A 9,484-nucleotide genomic window follows, 5' to 3' on the forward strand; every position below is an offset into this window, starting at 1 on the left:
AAGAAGCAACTGAAGACCCATCTTTGTAGAGAGACTTTTAAATATCTTGTCCTATGATTTTATCTGGCAGGTTTCTCAGTGTTTAGCTTTTCAATTATAACTTCTAATTTCAAATTTTAAAAGTCGTTTTGATTGTGATTTTAGCCTGGACTTTTAACTTTTTAAACTTATTAATTTTGTATCCTATATTGTATCTATTTTATTAATGTTGTAAGCCACCCTGAGCAGTAGTGCACTGAAGGAGTGGAGGAGAAACATTTTTAATGTAAATAAAAATAAATTACTAGAGGTGTGCCATCTCGCTGTTTGGCCAGCTTGTCTTCGAGCTCAGCCAAACCAGGTCCGGTCTGATTCGGCCATCAAACTGGGTCGAGCCAGTTCACAGGCCAGCTCAGGTATACTTGTAAAAGGGGAATCCTTGAGGGTCTTCATTTACAAGTAAAGGGGGCCTCCCTAATCCTAATGGTAAAGGTGGCAGGTGGGGATATAGAGAAAGAAAGCCACCTCCGTCGGCCTCTGTACCTTTAGAGGAGGCCCTGGTGGAGGACAGCAGTGGGGCTTCCTTCAAGCCCCCCACCAGCCTCCCAGATGACAGCCCAGGCCAGCTTGGTGGGGGGACAGCCCGGTCTGAATTCAGACCACTCGAAGCGGGCCTGCTCGATGTCAAGCCTGGCTCGAAGCAAGCCGGCTCGCACATCCGGAAAGAGCACTTTTGCATCAGTGCAACACTAGTCTAGAACACATGCTCCCAACTTAGCAGAACTTGCTAGTGCAACATCCTTAACTCTTCTCCACCAGGCCAGGTGAACCTCTCATTTCTGCTGAATCTCTCTCTTTGCTTCAATTTCTCCTCCAGATTCTTCTCTCCAGCCTAGTTCTCCAGTTGCCCTGTGGGCCTCTCTTTCTGAGCCTACCTGTTTCTCTCAGATTGCTACCCTCCAGTGCCTCCTTTCTCAGCTCTTGCTCCTCTGTTCCTCCTTCCCTAGGCCCTCTTACCAGCCTTGCCCATCCCTGGGAGAAGAGATCTCCATTTCCTTCATTAACTCTGGCAAAATGAATACAGCATTCTTCACAGGCAATATGTTTAGGATGGTTGCATCTGTATGGGAAATTTGTATGGCATTTCTCTTTTGGAAATGTATTTAAAATGTATGGTCTCATACGAGACTCCAGTACAGCTTGCAAAAAATATTTTTCACCTACACTGTCTCCCAGAGATGCTGCATCATGGGAAACATGGGGGATTGATGGCTGTCACAAAGAGCAACATGGCAGAGCTCCAGCCAGGAGTTAAAGGAAGATGTACACTTTCACCTTTAAAACAAGTTGTTCTAGTAAGAACTAATCAGCCGCCTACTTTCCTTTCACTGTCTCTACAACTGGACTAAATTTGGTTCAAATCGAGGTCCACAGGTTAGATCTCTTGCACCTCAAATGTTCATGTGTCTGCCATCTTGGATTGGGGTGGATGACATTGTCACAATCTATGCCATTGAGATTTCCCTATGTGTCCCTACAACTGTAGCAAATTTGGTTCAAATCGGTTAAGCAGTTCACAAGTTGGCCCACTTGTGCCTCCAAAGTTTATGCGTCTGCCATCTTGAATTGGCATGGATTACATCATAGAGTGTGCAATCCACATTTTCTGTGTTTTGATTTGTAACCGAATCAAAACAGCCCAGGTTCAATTTGGATCCGAATCTAACCCATCCGAATCACCCCAGATTCAATTCGGATCCAAATTGCAGATGATTCGAATCGAATCGATTCGGGTTTCAGATTTGTACTATTAATTCCCCCAGATTCCCAGCTTTCATTTTTTAAAAAAGCTAAGCTCTAGCCCTTATAGAAGTGGAGTTGTGGAGCAAAATGTGTGGTCACTATTTTTCAAGTGTTTGGATTCTTTGGTGTATAATAACTTTGGTGTATAATAACAGAAACAACAGAACCCTGTACCCCATGGGTTAGCAACCCATTGGAGTAGCTGGCACCCTATGTGCACTACACCACCACTCGCTCTGGGCAACCCCAGAGCCCCCCAAGTGCACTTATGGGGCTGCTGAAACCTCCATTATATCTTATAGGGGAAAACCTTACAGATGCATAAACTTCAACAATTCACCAAAAATCAGCACTTTGTCCAATCACTCTGAAATTTGGGTGGTAGCCTCCACCCATTAGGCACTACCACCACACCACACTCTTCCACCCCAGATCTCGCTTTATGCCCCAAATCTGCCCCAAAGACACCAAACCTTCAACAATTCACCAAAAATCAGCCCTTTGCCCAATTCCTCTGCAATTTGGGTGGTAGGCTCTACCCATTAGGCACTTAACTTAAACTGGTAGTACCCCCCTGCCTTGTGGGTGGGAGTAGGGTGTAGTTGGCACATGGCAGTAGACAATTGGCACTGTCGAAAAGACAGTCAAAATGAATAGAAGCAATGAAGGTGTGTAATGAATCCTCATAAGGATTCATTGAGTGAAAGCTATTATACACCAAAGAATCTGAACACTTGAAAAATAGTGACCACACATTTTGCTCCATAACTCCACATCTATAAGGCCTAGAACTTAGCTTTTTTTAAAAATGAAAGCTGGGAATTTGGGGGAATTAATAGGACAGATCCCAAACCCAAATCAATTCAAATCAAATCAGCCACGATTCGATTTGTACCCGAATCTAGCCAATGGACCACAGGGGTGATTTGTTTTGTCTCCAAATCACCCGAATCAGCTAGATTTGGGTACAAATCGATTTGTATCCAAATCAGTTTGCACATCCCTACAAACTATGCCATTGAGGTGTCCCTGTGTGTCACTCAATTTGGTCCAAATGGGTTAGACAGTCCAAGTAAGCCAGCATGCCTCAGACATTCATGCAACCACTACCTTGTTTTGGGTTGGATGACATTTTCATAAACTCCACCGTTGCAGTGTCCCTATGTGTCCCTACAGCTGTACCAAATCTAGATCAAACAGGTTAAGCAATTTACAAGTTAGCCCACTTGCGCCTCAAAAGTTTACCCGTCCGCCATCTTGAATCAGTGTGGATGACATCATCACAAACTACGTCGTTAAGGTGTCCCTATATGCTACTCACTGCAACCATTCCTAATTTGGTTTAAATTGGTTAGACAGTCCTCAAATTAGCCCACTTGCACCTCAGATGTTCATGTGGCCACCAATTTGAATTGGAGTGGATGACGTCATCACACTCCACGCCATTAGGGCATCCCTATGTGTCCCTACAGCTGTAACAAATTTGGTTCAAATCAGTTAGGCGGTTCACAAGTTAGTCTCCTTGCGCCTCAAAAGTTTACACATCGGCCATCTTGGATTGGGGTGCATGACATCATCACAAACTATGCCGTTGAGGTGTCCCTACAACTGTACCCAATTTGGTTCATATTGGTCCAGGAGTTGCAAAGTTGATGGGGGGGGAACATATGGATGGACACATGGACACACACAGAGAATGTCGGGTGATCTCATAAGCCTACTGGAAAGTAGGCTAAAAATTAGCTTGCCATTTAAACAAATGGCAAGTCAACTAAGGTTCAGAGAGAGAGAGAGAGAGAGAGATTGAAGAAACTGACTCAATTTGCATAGATAAAACAGAATGGGATAACATGAGACCTTCTGTTCATCAAATGGTTTGAGATTAGGTTGTACCCTCAGCACTAACTGGAGAGGGAGAAAAACAGATTTTTGCCATTTCTGAAATAGATGAGAAACTCCAAATAAAAGGTGGGAGGAAAAAGCAGGCCCAGTTTCAAGTAGTCAACCCGATTATCTGCTATTGCAAGTGAAAATGAAGCAAGTGATTATCTGCTATTGCAAGTGACATGAGAGAGTGAATATTATGGGACATTTAGCAAATAGGTCACTCTAGAGCACAGCCTGAAGTGCCTACTGCTGGAGCCAGACTCAAGAAGGTTTCTGGCCTTAAGCGGTGACTCACTTGTCATGTCCAAATCCAAATCGACACAGTTAATCAGGGATGCTTCACACATTCTGCTGGGTGTTTGGGTTTTTTAGGTGTTTGTCCAGAGGCATCACCTTGGTAGCACTGGGATATGACAGGTGCCCCATGCCTTTAAAATATAAATACATCAGGCAGAGAAACTAGGGCAGAAGGCTGTGCTGAACCTGGTTTTAAAGCTCTTCTTGAGGAGGCTGGCTGGCCATCTCTCCGTCTTGATGCTCCCACTCAAGTGTGTCTTCCCCAGCAGAACTGCTGCTCGCACTTCCACTTGCTATCCTCTCCTCCCCTCTTCAGTAGGAATGTTCACAAACCGCAGTTGGAAGCACGATTCAAGCATTTCCAGGGAACTTTGGAAGGGAACTTTAAGGAGAGCAGGCGCTTACATTACATTACATTACATTACATTACTGCAATAGAGCCTCAAGATTATTAACTGGGACTGGGCATTATGATCATATCATGCTGATGCTTTGTCAGCTGCACTGCTTCCCAGTCTATTTCCAGGCCCAATTTGAAAGTGCTAGTTTTAACCTTTAAAACCTCAAATGGCTCGTAAACAGGTTTCCTGAAAAGGCACCTTGCCCCATATTCCCATACCTAGTACTTAAGACCTTCCTCAGAGCCCCTCCTCCAAGCACCCTGCTGAATGGAGTGAGGCAAGTGGCTACTAGGAAGAAGGCCTTTTCAGTGGTGACACCCTGTTTATGGAATATCTTCCCTAGTGAGGCCCATCTGGCACCATCACTATGTTCTTTTAGGCACCAGCTGAAGACCTTTTTGTTCACCGGGGACTTTTTTTTTTAAAAAAAATAATTTTATTTTCGTGTAGTTTTTGTTTTTGTTTTAATGTGCTTTAAATTGCATGTTTTATTGTATTGTTGTTTTGTTTTACTGTATGAGCTGCCCAGAGAACAAGTATTATGAGGCAACCATTAAATACAGTTGTTGCTGTTGCTGTTACAGTGACATTTGCTTAAGAAAATACTGTAACAAGGATGGCAGGTGCTAACATAATCAGCAGCCTGAGGCAATCCAGGCTGCTGATCATGGATGCAGCTGCCCTCGTAGCTACAGCACTTCCTGTGCAGACAAGCCCCTATTTCATGTTGGTAGCTTCCAAGGTTCCAGCAGGGGCAGGGGATGGTAGCTCTTGGAAGCCTTCAGTCTGCCTACCCCTGCCTTATATCATAGAGTATACCATAGAGTATGCAGCATAGTGGTCTGTCTAGCCCTGCTTTTAAGCAGGGCTAGACAGACTTGTATTTCCTGCTGATCCAATTGCCAACAATTCATCTAACTTCAGTTCAATTTATCTAACTTCCATTCATCTAACTTCAGTAAAAACCCTTCTCAGTAATTGAGTCACTTCCAAACAATTCATTCACTGGGAGTCAGCGATTCAAACGCAGGCAGGTGTTGAAGGCCTGCGTAAGTGGCTTTTGTTTTTCTAACCCCCAGCCAGGAAACTGGCATCTAGCTTCTCCTTTCAATAAGCAGCATGAGTTCAGACAAAACCTTCCAGATAAAGGGTTTCTTAACATACAGATACTTGACTCCAAAGCAGATAACACTGATAGCTTGACGTGACTTGGTTTGCAAACCATCTCCAGTCAAAAGGTTTGACCCTCTCTTCATTCCACGCTCCAGCTAACATCCAACCCTGCCTATGCAAGATGGTGTGAGGACCAATTATGTTATATTATGTCATGGATTTATTTATCTGTGCCGACATACTTGCATGCAGGGGATGGGATCATCAGTGTATATAGGACTTTACAGAATAAGGGATAAAGAAAGGAGGGGTGCATGATCCCAGATGTGTCCACTTTCAAGTTTGACCATGAAGGAGCAGAGGAATGGAAGACACAAGGATATCAAACAACATATGACTCAGGCACACACTAATAGATATTATTATGCACTCCCAACTCCAGTTCTTTGAGTGGTGAGGATACAGTGCTACTAGAATTGTGGGAGGAGAGCTGGTATGGTGGAAGCAAGCAAGAATTGCCCCCTTTGCTAAGCAAAGTCTACCCTGGTTTGCATTTGAATGGGAGACTACATGAGAGCACTGTAAGATATTCCCCTTAGAGGATGGGGCTGCTTTGGGAAGAGCACCTGCATGCTAGCATGCAGAAAGTTCCAAGTTGCCTCCCTCACGTCTCCAGATAAAGCTAGGAGATACTCCTGCCTGTAACCTTAGAGACGTCACTGCCAGTCTGTGTAGAAGACAATACTGAGCTAGATGGACCAATGTTCCTATATTCCTAGGGTTCCCATTTCTCTTGGAGACTACATGGAAGCTGGAAGCTTATGGTGTCTTTTTTAGCTTATTTACAACTATGGTATACGATTTGAGCATTGAATGGAGTTGAAATAGCAGAGCGTTCCTACAAGTCGCCAACAGGTTACATCAGTTCCCAGAGAGAAAGCCCTGCACCCTAAGGCGCTTCCATTTGTCTCTTAGTTTATCAATCCAGCCACCAAAACACCTGCTGTGTCTCTGTCTCACTGCTGTTTATTCACACTGCCTACAGTGATGACTGGTCCCAAACCAGCACTTCCCATCAGGTGGAGGATATATGGGTCTTACAGCACCCTTCATGGCTTTCAGAGCCATTAATGCTCTATTTAGGAACACCATGCGGTCAGTGGTCTGCTTAACAAAGAGTTGAATTTCAGTCAGCAGTAGTAGGGGCAACCCTTCCATGAGGCATGGTGAGGCAGTCACCTCATGCAGCAGATTACTGGGGCAGCAGTGAGGCAGCAGTTGAATGCAGATGCATATCTCCTTTGGAGAACACCAGTGATTTGGTTATTTACAAACAGAATGCAACTACAGTTATTTAGTTATTTATTTATGCAGTTACAGTTATTTATCATGGCTATCAAGTAAATACTAGGCCTGTACACCACCAGAAAGATTTGATCAATGCTAATCCGATAATGATGTGCAAAAAAATATCGCAGTGGCCAATATGACCTCCCCAACACCAGAGGCACTCTTACCCCTGGACTTTGGAGCCAAAGTCCAGGGCCTCCACAGCCCCTGGGGACCCACAAATCCTCTTTAGTCTGTCCCGGGTGGGGTGGTCGCCTGGCCGAGCATGATGATGCTTAGTTTGCAGGGGAGGGGGGGCCTCCAAAGACCTTTAGGTTCAGGCTCCCAAATTACCTAGGTTCACCTTGGCCCAACACTATTGGTATCAAGTCAGCATTGACCCGATATATTACTGATAATCCATATCAGAAGCTGGCTTAGAAAGAAAATTTCTCCAAGATGGCTTCAGACCTGGATTAAAAGGACTGCACTTTCAAAACTGGGTGTGTGGGGGCCAAGGTAAATGCCCAGGAAGCACCCACTCAGCCAGTGGGTGCTTCCTGAGGGGGTCACTGTTGCCCCCCACCCCCCAATTCTGGGGGTACAGTCCTTAAAAACCAGCCAAAAGCTGTCTTGAAGAGAAGGTCTCTGCAAGCTGCCAGGCTGGCTTCGTTCTGATATAACTCTCAGAAATAAAAGGAATCCTGATAGGACAGCAGGATTGTCGTCACAAGCCTGGTTGTGTACACTCGTGAGAACCACTAGGCTTGAGGGCGAGCCCCGTGGCTTCATGGCGACAAGCCCGCCTAAATAGCCACTGTCTTAAATGAGGTTAAGGGAGTGAGTGCTCCCTTACCCTCATTTTTTTAATCATGCGTCAGCCTGCTTGCGGCTGCAGCTGGCACACTCAGAGGGGAGGGGGGATCCCAATGCACCACGCACTTAAGCGGTGCATTATTGGGGCTTTGCATTGCAGTGCTTCCCTGAGCCTGACCCCCAGAAAGGCCAAGCGAGGAGCGAGGAGGAGCAGCCCTCAGAAGAACTGCTGCTCATCTGGGCTGGTGATCCACCTGCCCAGCAACACCTCTGTGATCGTCTGCAGGGAGGTAAGTGCTTTCGGGCTTCCTCCCTGCAAAAGAGGGTAGCTGTTCTCACCGATCTTGAGAAAGGCTTCTCTATTACATGGGGACAAGAACTGCCCATTGATCAGCCTTGTGGACCTAGACCTGTGCATGAGCAAAGGCCCTGGGGTAGGAGGCAGATCCTGCACTGGATGCGGCTGCATTACACTTGCACCATTAAACAGATGATTAGCACTGTCATCGCTTGTCAAGCTCCTTATGACTCACATCAGATTGACTCAGAAATAGACCAAGCTACTTGGGAGAAGGGCCAGAACTCAGGGATAAGAGTATCTGTTTCGCATGCAGAAGGTCCCAGATTCAAATCCTGGGGAGGAGAGCTGGACATGTAGTAGTAGTGAACATGCATTGTCCCCTTTGCTAAGCAGGGACAGCCCTGGTTTGCATTTGAATGGGAGATTATGTGTGTGATCCTTGTACAATTCCCCTTAGGTGATGGGGCCACACTGGAAAGAGGCCACTCCTCCCCTTAGATTAGTTTGTTCCCACAGTTGGGCTCCTGTTGGACATCTAGTTTTGCACCAAGCCAATCTGTTTTCCTCTGTCAAATGTCAGACATTACATCAGCAGCTGTCAAATTAGCAACTGTCCCAGTTTTAGGTCTTTATAACTCTCCAAGTTCTACCAAACTTGTTTAAAGTGCAGGGTTAAACACATGGCAGGGTTTTAAGGGAATAAATACAATTTGAATATTCTTGCTCAAGTCAGACAGGTTTAACCTATCATCTAATTATAATTTAGATCAATCATGGCACAGCCCAAGATTGAACTCTAAGAGTTTTAATCTATGCAAAAGGAAGTCTCATTAACAGGAAACTTTTTTTTCTCTCCACCCAAGTTTCACTGAACAACCTGAATGAAGTCTGTAGACTGGAATTAATGATTTGCATTAACATTTCAGATGAGCTTCAATGTAAATATCAATCCTTTGATGGGTTATGAACATTGACAAAGGTTAGTTAAATGCTTGATCCTTTTCATGGTGTTCTGGATTGTATCATTTGATAGGAAGCCAATAGCTCAAGTGCTAAATGATACTTTATGCCTTTCGAAAACAGTCCCAAGGTGTCATTAATTGAATAAACTGTTCACACTAATTTTCCCATTAAGGAGGTTTGCTATATATAGGGCATTCTTTTATTTACTTTTTCTTCTTTTTAGTTTTCATAAGATTGAAACCCTGCTATCTGAGCTAACTGAACCCCTGCTAACTGAGCAAAAAGGCACCTTTTAAAAGTGGTGATTCTCTTATATTTAGCTGGGGGAGAGCAACTGGCCCTATCCGACCCCAGCACAGCATCCCTCCAGTGGTTGTTGCTGGTGTCTATTTTATGTTTCTTTTTAGACTGTGAGCCCTTTGGGGGAAGGGGACCATCTTATTTATGTATTCTTGATTTTTCTATGTAAACCGCTTTGAGAATTTTGTTGAAGAGCGGTATATCAATATTTGTTGTAGAAGAAGGAGGGGGGGGAACTCATGAATAACTTAATGCATGGATAATCAATTGCTGTATAGAGTGCAACATGAAATGG

This window comes from Hemicordylus capensis, chromosome 3, assembly GCF_027244095.1.
Source record: "Hemicordylus capensis ecotype Gifberg chromosome 3, rHemCap1.1.pri, whole genome shotgun sequence".
Lineage (NCBI taxonomy): Eukaryota > Metazoa > Chordata > Lepidosauria > Squamata > Cordylidae > Hemicordylus > Hemicordylus capensis.